This window comes from Narcine bancroftii, chromosome 2, assembly GCF_036971445.1.
Source record: "Narcine bancroftii isolate sNarBan1 chromosome 2, sNarBan1.hap1, whole genome shotgun sequence".
In the NCBI taxonomy this organism is placed as follows: Eukaryota; Metazoa; Chordata; class Chondrichthyes; order Torpediniformes; family Narcinidae; genus Narcine; species Narcine bancroftii.
Genome location: NC_091470.1, coordinates 36518322 through 36533971, shown reverse-complemented (window position 1 = coordinate 36533971; position 15650 = coordinate 36518322). Strand labels below are relative to the sequence as shown.

Genomic DNA, 15650 nt, shown 5'->3' with positions numbered 1-15650 from the left:
TTTTGTTTTGATTTTTGGAATGGAAAATGGAGGGTCCATTCCATTAAAAGTGAAAATAGTGTAATTTCTTTAGAATAGAGAAGTGCGTTATGCACGAACAAACTGTGCTGTTATTTGTTCAAATATTATATGCAAAGGAGTGTCACTCGTTTTGATACCGAGTATCAAGATGTCTTAAACCATCCATAATTATCGACGATTAACACTTCCCTCTCCTTCTATAAAACCTGATATGAAATCAGCGATGCGCGGATGAAATCGTGCAATTCATTAGATGCTATCTCATATAGGAGATCGGAACTTTGCATTTTATTTCCCTCCGTGCGTCAATGTCTTCATGCAGATGTTGGTGAACACACCAGATTTTGCAGTAAAGATGCAAAATCTATTTGTGGTTAATTTGTTTGTATTTAGTCGTTACTCGTAAGTTCAATGACTGAGATAAAAACTATCGTTTTCAAATATGAATTTCCCAGTTTAGGAGTAAAATCTTGCAGAATTGTTTTTTTTTGCATGAAAGTACAAATTGATTTGGTTCCGTTCGATCGGCGATTCTATTGCGATTAGATAAGGATTGGGGGCTAAAATGCAGTTATTTTAGTCTGCCAACTCGCCCAGGTCTGACGAATACGAGCCGTGTTAATCCAAATATATAATTTCAATTAAAGCTATATGCAAAACGGATTGTTAACAAATGGCATGCACATTAGTTTGTAATATTTGAATGAACAGAATGGAATTTTATATTTTGGAAATTTTAGGAACTCGTTCTGAAAACGTGACTTGGTGTCGCATTTCATTTTTTTTTAACGATGTTCCTTTGTGTGGATTTTTTCCTGGAAAGAATCATACTAGATAGGATCCACAGATGCCAGTTCACTCGTCAATGCCTTACTTCATCAATTCTATTTATATAGATAGTTTAACGAGGCTAATTTATCGTGATCGTGTTGCCGACTACAGATGGGCTCAGACCTAGAATTGTGGACTTCACCTGTCAAGATAAAAATATATTTCTATAATTTGTTCAGTCTGGTTGTAATTGAAATCGGGGCCACGTAGTTTGGCGATTTAATTCAGTATTTAACTCCAATAAGGCCATTATTATTTTAAAACTTGTATTCGTTTACCCATGACATAATCTATAAAAGTGGAGCATTCATAACGTGAGTAATATGAAATAATAATGGCATTCTCTGCACAGTTGTAAGACATCACCCGATCAGCCATGTCAGTATTCGGAATAGTCCAAAATAATCGGTCTGCTTCGGATAATGCAATCTTTTTAATCAAAAGAAGGTGCATGTCGGAAGACAGATAATCTTTCAAATGCAAGAATTACATGAAACAATACTGAACACGGGTCGTTTCATATGATTGGTAAAAGATGATTACATGAACGTTTACAGAATTACATTAAGGCTATAGAACAAATGATAAAAAAAAGATTGTGCCATTTTCTGTTATATTTAGAAACAAAGACTTGCGGATCTACAGTTCGTTCAGTTGCGTAACATGTATCGAGTCCACAGTTATATCTTTTGAAATCCGGAGGGTTTTCCTGAGATCTCCACTGTGAATTAAGCGTTTTACAGTGACATTAACTACATGTGATAATGAATTGACAGGGTCACGAATGATTTAGGAATGAACACAGTGGGAGACGTCATGGAAATCGGCAACTGATAAACAAATGGATAACAAGAATCACCCAAACAGGGCCAATATATACTCACTAACACAGAACATTTGGGGATGATGTATTTGTTGGTAGGTTTTAAGACTAAAAATAGAAAGAGCATTAAAACGCCTTTCTGTGTTTCATTTTCCTAGCTTGTTCCTTGCTTTTTAGACCTATTTAAGCAATATAAAAGAAAAGTATTACCGAAAAACGCGGGAAACAAGAAAGTCTGCAGACCCAAAAGCGCAATTGTTGTTTTCTCGATCGCTGTTGATATAAAAGGGATAGAAAACATTGTGCCTTGACGTGATTCCCCTTTGTGCACGAGCAAGGGAAATATTTGAATATTTCCGTTTCTATTCAAGAGTAGGGTGGACCTCGGCGGGAATGAATGAAAAAGTCTTGTAAGCAGTCAAACTTCCCTGAGTAATAATCGCTAATGATGGGATCTCGAGTCCTTGGAGGACAAAGGGCGCTCTAAGTATTTTGTGAAGTTGTATTGGCTAACGAGGAGCTTACAAAAGATTTACCAGGCAACATTTTGAATCCGCAAGAGGCAAGCAACGCAAAAGGCTAGGGTTCAGACAGCATTGAACCATACATAATAAAAGAAGGAAAATCGAGAGAAAGGCAAGCGTACGACTGAATGCATGAGCACGTTTCCTTAAATGAAACACTTTGAAACTCAGTTTGTTATTGTGAAGCTACGGTAATATTTCCAATTTAAATGTTGCGAATTCCCTTCTTACACCAACGTTCCATGATCTCGCTGCCGTTTTCTGATTTAGCCTGGAAACGGGTTGCCTGATTTTGAAATTGAATTGAATTGACAAGCCTATTGTCGCAGAAGCTTCAAAAATTGTGATGAAGACGGAGACAGTTTGGTTACAATTATTTAATAATTGAAGTGAATTCAAGTAAATTATTATATCTAATTTAGTCGGAAAGCTTTAAATTAATAAGTACTTCGAGTTGAATAGATTTTTTAATCTGTCATTGTTGGACAATATTTTAATGTCTTGTCTAAGCATTCGATTTATTGCATATAAAAACATGTATCTAAAAATCGGGGCAGGTTTTTCCTTCCTTATATGGATAATCCATTGATTCTGATGTTATGCCTCAAGGTAAAAACTGTCATTCATTTTTTTAACTACGCGTAAAATGAGAAGTAGGTTTCAAAGGCTGAATTTAATGTAAATGCATTTGAATTATTAAAATTACGTCGTTCTTTTTATTTATTATTAACTGTGAATGAATTGTGTATTAATGTTTGTTACTTATATCTCACTTTCAATAAATTAAATAGATTATGAAGACTTTCAATATCTTCATTTGCTGCACTTTTAAATGCAAAATAAATCTCATGTTTTGAAACAAGAAGTTAGCATATAAAAAATTTAAGAACTAAAGGCCTAACTGCATATTTCTTGAATTCTTCAGTCTCCTAACGCCAATGGTTCTTAGCCTGGAATGTCCTCAGCAATGCAACATCAATGGACTCAAGGACATATAATTTCCAAGTTGCAGCGGCTGGAATCTTGAGCATACAAAAATTCTCAAGATTTACAACGGTATGAGTAAAGCATCTTTACCTGATATCTCATTAGGAAAGTTGGCGCTTCTTTAACTTTTGATTATATTTGAGCCAAAATTGCCATTTTTATTGGTTAACCCAACGACACACACACACACAACCAACCGTTTCTGTTTGTTCAGATTCAGTTCTACTTTACGAAAATGCAAGAGCATTTATAGGTTCAGAATGGCCACTGCTTGCCTCATTATTGTATTAATCTGGTGTTATAGCAGTAATTTGTATTTCAATATTCCACGTTTTATTCCAATTGGAAATTTATTCCAAATATCTATTATTGATTAAGCAAAGAAGTCTTGTTTAATTTGCGAATAATTTCAAATCATTTAAACTGATTCGAATTTCCTGCCTTACTTATGGCTGATCTAAAACAATTTAACATTTAGACTACTTTGTCGTTTTTAAATCTGACGTTTAGTATCATTGCAATATAACATCACCACACAATTCCTTTAAGGTGCCTTATTGCCAGAGATTACATTTGCTCCCATTTCTATTATTTTAGGGGTGGAGGAGATTAAATGAATGTTCAAGTTTGGCTTCAAAAGTGCATAGTTTCTGAAAATAAAACACTAATTTGTTATATCCTGCGAATCTGTTAATCAATTTAATTGCTTTTTTTGCATCATTCAGAGATTGAAATTGATGACTCCCAATACCACATTCTCCCTTTTATTCAATTTCCTTCCATTAAATTTGGTCTCTCACATCACAGTTCTAACTTCCTAAACCATCCTTTGTTCTATATCTGAGTGGGATTTTGTGTCTTCTGAGGTGACGTTACCATCTCACTTGATATGACTAGAGTTAGATTTTGTGTTATGTCATTTATGTGGGTTGGAGGCAACATCAACAAAATCATCCCTGCTAAACACTTCCCAAACTAAATATTTCTCCCCACGAGTTTGAAGACACTTCTGATGCTAGATTACAGCATAGATTGTATAGATTTGCTTTATTTGCTTCTTTCCTTTCTATACATTTCAGCCGCAAGAAAAGCTTAAAAATAATTTTATCGGAAAATACTAGTGTCTGTTAAAGAAATTGTTTTCGGTTAGTAGCATAGCTGCAAGACGTGAGAACGAAGGCCATGCTGTTCTTGAAACTCATGCTAGATGCTTTGTTGAAGTGGGCAGATTACAGGTCCCGAAAAAGCTTGTAGGAAGGGGAAGCAAAACCATACAAAAAGGCTTGTGCCCATCTGCGTATGGGCTTTTTTTGCAGAAAGACCCTGTTGTTGGTTACAGAGCGCCTGCTTTGTAAAGCTAATAAAGTCGTGTTGTACTCGCATTATATGTCATACACCTTTTTAAATAATATTTGATCTAAGTTAACACTGCCACTCATTTGACTACTTCCTTTAGTTAAAACTTGTCATTGTGAAAGAATAAGAATAAATATTCAACACATCATAGGAAGTTCGAGCTCTCTATTTTGTGGGCAGTGCTGTAATGAAAGTAGGCCAGGCAATGAATTCCTTATATTTCTATTTTTCTCCTTTTTTGTTGATTGCTTAAATTGGTCTCATTGACACTGTTAGATTGATTCACGAAAGCGTTTTTCATTTGAATATAGATATGAAATGGATTGTTTAAAAACGTATATTAGGGAATCAACATGATTCTCTGCTTCTCATGGAAATGTGGTCATTGTTAATGCATTAATCATGGTGGACTGTTTAAGTTTTAATATTTTTTTAAATCACTTCAGCTGTTTAGAGTCGCCGAGTTCAAAAGCTGCTAAATGTTACTGTTAAAGAATGTGTTCATTTACGGAGTAAAAAGAACCGAAGGTCGCGACTTCGATAGGTTGTCCGCGTTGTTCCATGATAGATTTAAGAAGCGCAAACAGGCAAGCTGAGAATAAATGTCTTTCAAAAGTTGATCAAGTCTGCAAATTCAAACATACATTTACATGAAATGTATACATTGCCCTGATTTTGTCTCCGTTTCAGATACGGATTTTGAAGCGATAGGGCAATAAAATTAGCCTCACTATGTTCTGAGTGAATCTGGTTTTCAACGTCATGTCCACCAGGAGATATAATGTTTTAAAACGCTTCATATTTTACTGTAGCAGGACTAATGACAAGGGAATTGGGTATGTTTGAGGATAAGAATATGAACTATTACAAAACCTTCCCTTGCATCTCGTTCGGATCTCATTAATTTTCAAAGAAACTTGTTCATAAGAAGGTCTTATTTACCATAAGAGAGAATGATGCGAAATTCTTCTCGGCAGGATTTCACACACTTCCCTTTGCGTCTCTCCGCCTTGATTCCATTACATCGGTTAGAGCAGCAGCGCTATCGCTGGGAAACAAATTATTCATAGATTGTGGCTTTTACACGAGAGGGCGGGACGAGAAGAAGCTGCCATTTCACTTTAATACAAACGATTTTTAAAAACCGTATGCCTGTTCCGTACATACTTCCAATCGTTTTTAAACCATCAACTTGTAATTTTCATATGAAAATTTCCCTTTGAAAACTGTCTCGAACCATCATCGGGGTTCGTGGGAAAAGAGTTCATTCGGAATGACGTAAGTAATTAACATCATCAACTCAACGTATGCTTACAGATGTATATGTTCAAAGAAAATTAAGTCCTTTTTATAAAGCACGAGGTTGGGTTTGACATTTTGATAGGATTATGTAAAAAAAAATTGGAGAACACTTTAAGGTGTCTATGTCTGTCGTATATTGGAATACGTTTCCTCTTTCTATTTCGAACTACGTCTTGCCCCGAAGCGTTAAATATAACCTCTATATTGGCAACTACTGCAGCAATGGGCTCAACCAAGAGATTGCAGGACTGTACAATTCCTAATCCCGAGCCCCGCCTAGTCAATTAGTGGCTCGGTTGAAGATGTTCATTGTTCACTCAGGCGCTGTCCTTGGTATTTGCTTTCCTTTCTCTTCAGCCTCTACAGGGAATCTAACGTGGCATTCAGGAAGCAATTTGCAAATTGGCAGCTTCTGTAAATAATCTGCTACAGTTCAACAAAGAAGCCTTTTCACTAGAATGTATTGTTACTGTTCAATTATAAAGTTTTTAAAATGTCATATTAGCTTTTATACCCTCTGCATGGCACGTTTTGTGGAATAAATTACTGATTGTCTACTTCTCATTCCGTGTATATTCTAGCCTTTGTTCGGCTCTAAAGGAAGCCTAAAGACAAAATAAGTACATTGGCATTCACAATACGCTACCTCTAATTGACATCCAACATCGAGTTGTTCGGCTAGTGTTGCAATTGACAGATAACAACAAACCGGCTCTATTTACTAGATTTACCGCGGAGATGCCTACATGGAATCATTCTTTTGAAAACCTTGCTGAATTGACGTGTAACTGTAATCACTGCTCAAGGCAAACACATTTCAACCTGTTTGTGCTCAAAGCGGCGATTGAGTTCTTCAGGGCATGTATCTCTCTGGAAAATTAATCACGAATTTTGACAAACTCCTGTCACTCAGTCACGCGCGATTTGCTAGTTTCAAAGTAGGCACCAAAACGAATCTTTAAGAAGGAAATTGAACTATAATTTCACTTAAATGCATTGTAACAAAAATAACATTTTTGTAAGACGTTCAAATCCCAGAGCATTTGTAAACTGGGTGTACGTGCAGTGCCGTTACAGTAATGGGTAATTCTGTCCTATATCTGGAAGAATTGCAGCACTGCTAAAACCACGAATTGGAGGAAGCTTGGCTTTTTTAAGTGAGTGGTCCTTCCTGTTCCCGCAGTAGCATATCTACTTTGAGCTCACCAGACTTTGTAATGTTGAAATAGGCAGCCATTTCAAACGGATCAAAAATGTACAAACTTCTATCAACCAGAATTCAGTTAAACTGGGATTATTTTCTTTAAACACGGTGAAAATCTAGGACCAAAGTTATATTGGTTCAAAATGAAGCATTGTCATATTTGTACTGTGAATAAAACAAGAGATCATTCAGTGGGACTTTTCTAAAGCCAAAAGGAAACGTTAACAGCCATTCTCAACGGAGGGGTGGGGGTGCATATGGCCTTCCTCGGGGCCACGGTGGGCCAAGGACTGAAATCATAAAATATATTTTTTATTTTCTTTTATGTAGTCGGTAGGAGAGAAATATGGAAGAAACCGTCTAAATTTGACTGCTTCACAGGGAAAGGGCCCCATAAAATTAAAGCAAAGTCTAAAGGGGGGCCATAGCCAAAAAGATGATGAGAATAGTTGATCTACAGAACAACAATCTGCATATAATTTTATCTTAAACATGGAGGCTGTTTAAAATAGAATTTACACAGAGCGTTTACAGAGTTTTGATGTTAACTAATGGAGCATTAAAGAGGGAGAATTGGAGGAGCAGAAATTTTGTCATGTTATCTTTTTTTCACCCTCCCTTGTCACATTATTGGGGAAATAAAAGGATCGAGCACTGGAAATGAGAGAGGTTGAAATATATTTTAAAAGAGAGGAGTTTGTAGTTGAAAGATCAGTGTAGATTTGCAAGCAGGTGGGTCAGAGAGTGAATAGACCCTGGTGTAAGTTAGCATACAGCAGGTCTTGCTTTGAATGAGGTAAGATTCACAAAACTGATGACTGATCACTGACTTGAAACATCAACTATTTCTCTTTGCACGGGTGTTGCCTGGACTGATGACTATTTCCTATGTTTTAAGTACAGGTTAATAAATATCTCACCTGTAAATAATGTTTGCAGTCCCTTGGTTATGAGATTCCTGGAAGAAAAGATGGCGGTGCTGCTGGAGCTTCTTTACTAATGGTGCTGTCACTGTGTGGACCCAGAGAGCTGAGAGCTGAGACACAGAGCTACTCCAGAGGATCTTACCACCTGATATAATACCAACTGCTCCGTACAGGCCTTGTACCATCTGGTAAAGGAGCTGACTTTTTTTTTAATCCTGCGACCTGGGAGGTATTTGTTCAAGGTGGCAGCACCTGTGCTGGGCAGCATACCACGATGGATTGTAGACTCTGGGGGAACAGCAGACCAGCGCAGGGCATCAGAAATGGGGAGAACACCCCCGTTGAGAAGGAAAAGCATAGGAGATAACTCTACAGGAAGGTGACCATGGCGAGGTGCTCAGTGGCTGAAGGACCTCCCCCAGGCTGCAGGCTGTTAGCAATTGAGCCATGGGAACCAGGTATTGGAACTGGGATATGAGAGGGTGCTGAGAGCACGAAGGGCTCCCAAAGGGCCTCGGACACTGAAGGCTTCCCAATAATTTTGGAAGTTGGGCTCCAGGAACTCAGGTTATCAATGGTTTGAACTGGACTCTGCATCGACAGAGGCAGTGAGAACTGGAGGCAAATCCATGGACACTTGATGCCTCTTTTGCTTTTCTTTCTCCAGTTGTTAGGGATGCCAGATAATCCTCATGACATCTATTTGTTCGCCTTACGGCAAAGGTTGAAGTATATTACATTTAATTGTATTATTACATGATAATAAAAGTTGAAGTATATTACATTTAATTGTATTATTACATGATAATAAAGGTTGAAGTATATTACATTTAATTGTATTATTACATGATAATAAAAATAATTTTGAACATTTGAAAAGAGGTGAAAAGACAAGAAATAAGGTGACATGGGTCGGGAAACTGAGTATGATGAAGGACTTATGCACCTACTAACTTACACTCTCCTATTTAAAGGCTTTAGTTTTTTTAACCAATGCTTTCAATTCTATCCATTCCCTCACACTTCCAATGTCTGCAATCTCCATAACTCCTACATGATCAACCACATCAGGCATCTTGATTATTTTCAAATGTAAATGCTGTGTTCGGCCACCAATGTTCTAACCTCTTGAATTCTCACTTTAACCCTTTCCTACTCCATAAGTCTACCTCTTTGACAAAGATTTTTTCCCATCTGCCTAATTTCCTGAATTATGTGGCTCAGTGTTCATTTTATTTGGTAGGCTTCTTGTGAAGTGTGTTAAAGGGGGTTCAAATATGTTCATCATCCAAAAGTACAAGTACAACCTGAGGAAACAGTGTTGTCCAAACCTTGATGCAAAATAATGGAAATACATATAGAGACAGAACACATATGCAGACAAACAATACCATATAAACAGTGTGCATAGTGTACAAACATTAAATAAATGAAGGGTTTGTGTGTGCAGTTTATCAGTTGTTTAGCAGACTCTCTGCCTGTGGCTAGATGCTGTTTCTCAGCCTGGTGGTTCTGACGCTGATATTCCTGTATCTCTTTTCCAACTGGGGTGGCTGGAAGATGCTGCATGCAGGGTGATCGAGTCCTCACTGATTTTGTGAGCCCTCTTTTGATAACAATCCTGATAAATCATGTCAATTTGGAAAAGGGAGACCCCAGTGATCCTCTCTGCTGTCCTTATGGTCCTGTGGAATGACCTCCTATCTGATGCTCTGCGGCAACCATACCACACTGTGATTCAGCCAGCCAGTACACTCTTGATCTTCTCTTTGGCTTGGCTTCGCGGACGAAGATTTATGGAGGGGGTAAAAAGTCCACGTCAGCTGCAGACTCGTTTGTGGCTGACAAGTCCGATGCGGGACAGGCAGACACGATTGCAGCGGTTGCAGGGGAAAATTGGTTGGTTGGGGATGGGTGTTGGGTTTTTCCTCCTTTGCCTTTTGTCAGTGAGGTAGAGTCTTGATAGAGCTCCTGTAAAAAGCTAAGGTTGATGGTGGCCATAAACTTTGGCTACCTCTGGAAGTGAAGTTGCTGTTGTGCCTTCCTGACAAGTAAGGATGTGTCCAGGATTGGTCTCTTCTTAAGTGAACTCCAAGGAACTTGGTTCACTCTAATCCCTCCACCACTGAGCTATTAGTGTGCAGTGGAGGGTGGTCATCCCTGATCCTCCTGAAGTCTACAATAATCTCCTTCATCTTCTCCATGTGGACGCTCAGGTTGTTATTTCAGAACACTCTTCACCTATTTTCTGTAGTGCGACTTATCGTTGTTGCTAATGAGGCCAACTACTGTTGTGTCATCTGCAAAATTGATGACTCTGTTGGATCTGTATCTGGCATTGGAGTTATGGGTCAGAAGTCTCAACAAGAGTGGGCTGAGCACATACCCCTGAAGTGTGTTAATGGTCAGCATGATGGTGCTCGATGTTCTGCTGCGGACCTGGGCAGACTGTGGCCATTCCATTAGGAAGTCCAGAATCTAGTTACAGAGATGGCTGTTGATTTCCAGTGAGGACAACTTCTCCATGAGCCTCTGGGATTTGATCATATTAAACATTGAGCTGAAGACAATGAACAGCAGCCTGGTGTATGAGGCATAGTTCTCCAAGTGGTCAGGATGGAGTGGAGGAACAAGGCTACAGCATCATCAGTGGAAAAGTTCTATCTGCAGGTGAATTGAAATGGGTCAAGTGTCTTTAGGAAGTGCACTTTGATGTGTTCCATCAACAGACACTTGAAGCATTTTGGATGTCGGTGCCACTGGCAGGTAGTCATTGAGGCCTGTTACTGTCGAACTCTTTGGTTCCAGTACAATGGTGCTTCTTTTGAAACCTATGTGGCCCATGGACTGCTGCAATGACATGTAGAAATTGTCCATAAGGACCTTCATCTGTTAGACTGCACAGTCCTTCAGTACCAGACTGGGAATATTGTCTGGTTCGACTGACTTGTATGGGCTCACCTCAACTGTGGCTATGTAAATGCATGGATCATGGATATAAGTTGTTTATATGAACATTGAAAGTAAGTGGTGGGATTGTGTTGGTGGTTGGAGAATTCAGAAGAAAACCTGTCTAATGTGGCTGCTTAGCTGAATAGCAAGGACATGAAACACCTGCTATAGTAGTGAAAGGAGGAAGTATATGGGGTGGTGAAAAGAAGTATGTGGGGTGATACATAGAAAATTTAATGGATATAGCCTAATGGAATTGCTTAAATCCATGAAGGTGATTGGACAGTAGGGAAACCACTTCCAGAATTTGTACCGTCTGAAATAAAGTTTGATGTCCTGGCAAAATGCCAACCAAACACAGCAGCAGATGCAAAAAATGATCTGCTGGAGGAACTCAGCAGGTCAAGCAGTATCCAAGGTGGCGGGGTTGGGTCGGTGGGGGGGGAGGAATTCTCAACATTTTGGGGAGTAAATGCCATTGGATAGCACAATTGGTGACACCTTCTCTCACTTTGCTGATGGTGACCAGTAGACCCATTATTAGCCAGGCAGGATTTGCTCTTCTTAGCTGGATATGGATAATGGATAGTCTCGGAGCACAACTCTTCAGCAGAACATATAGGATGGCATCTCGTTTCATTGGCTTTGCTGCATTTAAACTTTTCAGCTGTTTCCTTGTACACAGAATGATTATTGAAATGCTGCAATCACCTGGAACCTATGTTTATTTTCCATAATATGCCTTTCTTTTCTTGATTTATGATAACAATTTACTTCCAAGCTTAAGAGAGCTCCATGATTCACCTCCGAACCTCATTACTCTTGTTTGTGGCAGGCACATACAGGAGATTTTGATATTAGTTTTTAAAGTTCAGCATCATCCAGGGCATTAAGAAAGTCATGTTGCAGCTGTACAAGTTTTGGTCAGGCCACATGTGGTGGATTGTGTGCAGTTCTGGTTTACTGCAATGTAAAAGCTGAGGAAAGGCAGCAGAAGAGGTTCATCATGATGTTGCTTGCAATGTATGAACTATAAGGAGAGGGATGAACACATTTGAATTGCTTTGAAATGTATAGAATTGTGAATGGCATAAATAGGGTTGATGGTCAGAATAATCTTCCCACATTGAAATGTCACTATTAGAGGGTTAAGGTGAGAGGAGGAAAGTTCAAATATATTTGTGAGGTCAGTCTTTTACACAGAGATTAGTTGGTGCCTGCAACACACTGCACTAGATACTATGTGAGGCATTTAGACAAATACACGAACAGGCAAGGAAAAAAGGGAATGCAGGCATGTGGGAATAGTCTAGAGCACACATGTCAAACTCTGGCCCGCGGGATATAACTATATTTGGCCCGCAAGATCATTTCAAAAATGTATTAGAGGTGGCCCGCCCTGCAGCGAGAGCCGATGCTGTTTTTTTGGTCATGTCACCTCCACCATCCTCCCCCTTCATTGCACATCCTTCCCCATTGTAACATGAGAAATTGTAACACGAGAAGTCTGTCGATGTCATCAGCCGGCAAGCCGGTTGGAAGGCTCCCCGCACAACCAGTCACTTCTCCCACCTGTCGAGCGGTGCGGCGGTTGGGCGAGCGCCTGTGATTTCCTGTTGGCGCCACGGGCATGGCAGGCTGCGCACGGCCCCCGGGCAGTGCGAGCCCCGCGTGACTGGCACCGGACGGCCCTTCCACAGCGCGAGCGCACTTCTCCCGGTCGCCACGGCCTTCAGCGCTTGCACCCGCGCGGACTCCCAGGGACGGCTGGTTCGGCCCTGCACGTGAAGAGAGAGATGGTGGCTGTCCGCAAAGGCTGATCGGCAGCGCGCTGGGCCTGAGTGGGTGGGTAAGCAGGGGTGGGCAGAGGGTGTAGGTGAGGAGTAATGGGCAGGGGATGTTATGGTGGTGCGAGGGGCAGTTAGAGGGAGGGATGAGTAGAAGGAGGGGTGGATAGGGAAGAGGTAAAAGGGGAGGGGCAGGGCGAGTAGGGGAGGGGTGATTAGAAGGTGAGAGATGGGTAGAGGGAGGAACCGGTTGAGGGGAGAGGCAGTAGAGGGGCGTGTATAGGATGGGGTGGGTAGAGGCAGAGCGAGTGGAGTGAGGGGTGAGTAGAGGTTGGGTAAAGGACTGGTCAGGTAGAGGGATGGTGGGTCGAGGGTGAATAGAGGCCTAGAGCCTGAGGAGTGAGCAGGAAAAGCTGAGTCCTGATGCAGGCCAAAATGGACACAGCCTGTGAATGCTGACTACATCTCCACAGGGACCAAATAGGTTTCCCTCAGGTCAAGCAAAGGGTGAACTTGAGCTACCTACTCCTGACCTGTAACATTATCCTCCTAAAGTTATATCCTAAAGTTTAACATTACATATGTTGAAAGAAGAGAAAACATGCAGATGTTGTTGAAAATTTTCAATAAATATTTAGTTTGGCCCTCGACTTAGTCCAAGTTTTTAATTTTGGCCCTCCGTGAATTTGAGTTTGACACCCCTGGTCTAGAGCATGGTTGGTGCAGATGTGTCGGGGAGAGAAGTGGGATGCTTCTGTAATATTCTGTGTTCTGTAAGTATTAATACCAATCACTGAAGTGCTTTGGCAGGAGCAAATGGATTTGAAAAACTTGTATCCTGTTGCATCGACATTTTACAAACAGCTTCACGTTACATTATTAAGTTATCGAGAAGCCACCCATTCTCCTCCATCATCATGAATGAGGAGTTAATAACTTTTTGTTAGCAATGACTGAAGAAATATGTTGGTGTCATCTATTAGAGGAGGACCTGGGTATTCTTTGAGGATCAACTATTAGTTAAACTTCAAAGTCTCATATTAAGAGTAGATGACTAGGTTAATTATAATTATTGGTGTTCTAGTCTAAGAATAAGACCATAATCTTGTGAAAAGAATTGATAATTTAAACCAAATTTACACTGTTTGCAAAAGGCAAAAGAACAGTATGTTATATAGCAAATCTACCCTAATTTATATGGAGAAAGTGACATCAGAGGTTTGTACAATAGATCTGCATTGGGAAGTCAAACATAATCTGCTGGAATAACTCAACTGATCAAGCATCAGTGGGAGAAAGTGAACAGTCAATATTTCAATCCAAGACTCTATCAGGACCGAGCAAAGTTAGTATAGGAGCAATGTAAAGAGGAAAGGGTTGGAAGGCTGAGACATGGGATTGGCCAACCAGGCAGTGGTAAGACTGACAAACAGAGGCAGAAGAGTGGCAGATGTTAGACAGAGAGGCAAGAAAAACAAATGGGTCAGGTGGAGGAAGATGAGCCATACATGGTGGAGCTGTCAATGCTGGGAACTGAGAATGATGGTATGGAGAAGAGACTGTATTGGGAAGTCAGTTGTTTATGGCACTAGGGTATAGGTATTTCAAAGCTAGAGGAACCATGGGTATAGCAAGAATACTAGTAATGAAAATACTTCAGTGCTTTGGGTTTCAACTCTAAAGTGCATTATGGCTGACTTCTATTTACTGGTCAACCAGTACTGTATGCAGAGCTGATGGAGGAAAGGCCTTAGGCGGGCAAATTGTGCAAGGTTTGTGCTGTCATGCAGTTCCTTGGACAGTGTGCGCAATGGAATTTCATTATTGATGGACGTCTCAGAGACTGGTGGCACCTTTTGCCCATTTCTGTTATCATTGTTATACGTATTTTAGGCATTTCACAATTTTAAGCCCTCTGTCTTCCTGTTCACCTCTTATTTCTTGGTTTTCAAGGGTGAACAGCATAAGATTCTCCACTCTCATAATTCAGTCCTTCTGGCTCTTTGCCAAGCTGCCTCCCAGACTTATCTTTGTGACAGGAACATTACATGTATCAAAGAGATGCATGATTTTCTGAGTATAATATCCTTCCAGATAACATTTTTTATCAGTGTGTGATACCTTACCTCATAAAATCCTGATGAATAGTTGTTTTCTGTGGCATCTCCTGCACAATCTGTGCTCTTGTGCTTCTGTTCATTTTTACCCGTTCCCTGCAAACTGATGAACGATGATTATAACATTCAAATACGTAATAGGTTTGTCACTTTTGTCATTGCTGTGGTAATACTTCAAAATCTTTCTTTTTAATTAAACTTGCCAATGTCAAGTCTCACAGAGAATTACTTACTTACCTTTTGATAATCCCTCTTAGCTATGTAATTCTGCACGAATTATGGCTGACCTTTACAGAGACATTTAGCAAGGACAAATCAGCTTTTCTTTGTTAATCCATTTGAAGAGAAAATTACTAAACATGGGATGCAAGTTCTTTTGAGAAATAGCACATCACTTTTTTTTAACTTTGTGCCTAATTCTAAAATGATCAAGAGTGAAAAATATGGTCCAATCTGTTTAAAAGAATAGAATTTGAAAGAGAATATTGTCTGTGTTGGAACACCCTTCTTTGAGGAAACAAGAGTTGCCATGGTAATCAACATTCCTTTCACCTTTGTATCAGACTTTCCCTGTACAAATAATTGTTAATAGATTTCAAAAGTAGTGCTATTATCTGGTTAGTGTTACAGGTAAATACAAGTGAAAATCCCTCAAGTGTGAGAAAATGGGCAATCTGCTGTGTGTAATATACATGTTGTGTTAAAAAGCTGTTTATGGAGAATTGTTGTAGCTTCAAAGATAATGGTTGTTTAGATTGCCACTTTAACACTGGTAGCAGTAGTGTGAGAAGGAGCTAGCCAGTTTATGGAACTTAATTAT

At 39.7% G+C, this 15650-nt stretch overlaps 1 protein-coding gene across 2 annotated transcripts in view; it reads right to left on the bottom strand.

Moving 5' to 3' along the window:
* The window catches only part of LOC138753376 (protein SIX6OS1-like), a 121343-nt gene extending 106075 nt beyond the window's left edge, over nt 1-15268 (bottom strand). For both annotated transcript variants that reach the window (XM_069916292.1, XM_069916291.1), the window contains exons 1-2: nt 15068-15268; nt 14840-14933 (exon numbers count right to left, since the gene is read on the bottom strand). The gene's annotated coding sequence lies outside the window, so the exon portion shown is untranslated. The remainder of the gene's footprint in view (nt 1-14839; nt 14934-15067) is intronic.
* Nucleotides 15269-15650: the final 382 nt, after the last annotated feature.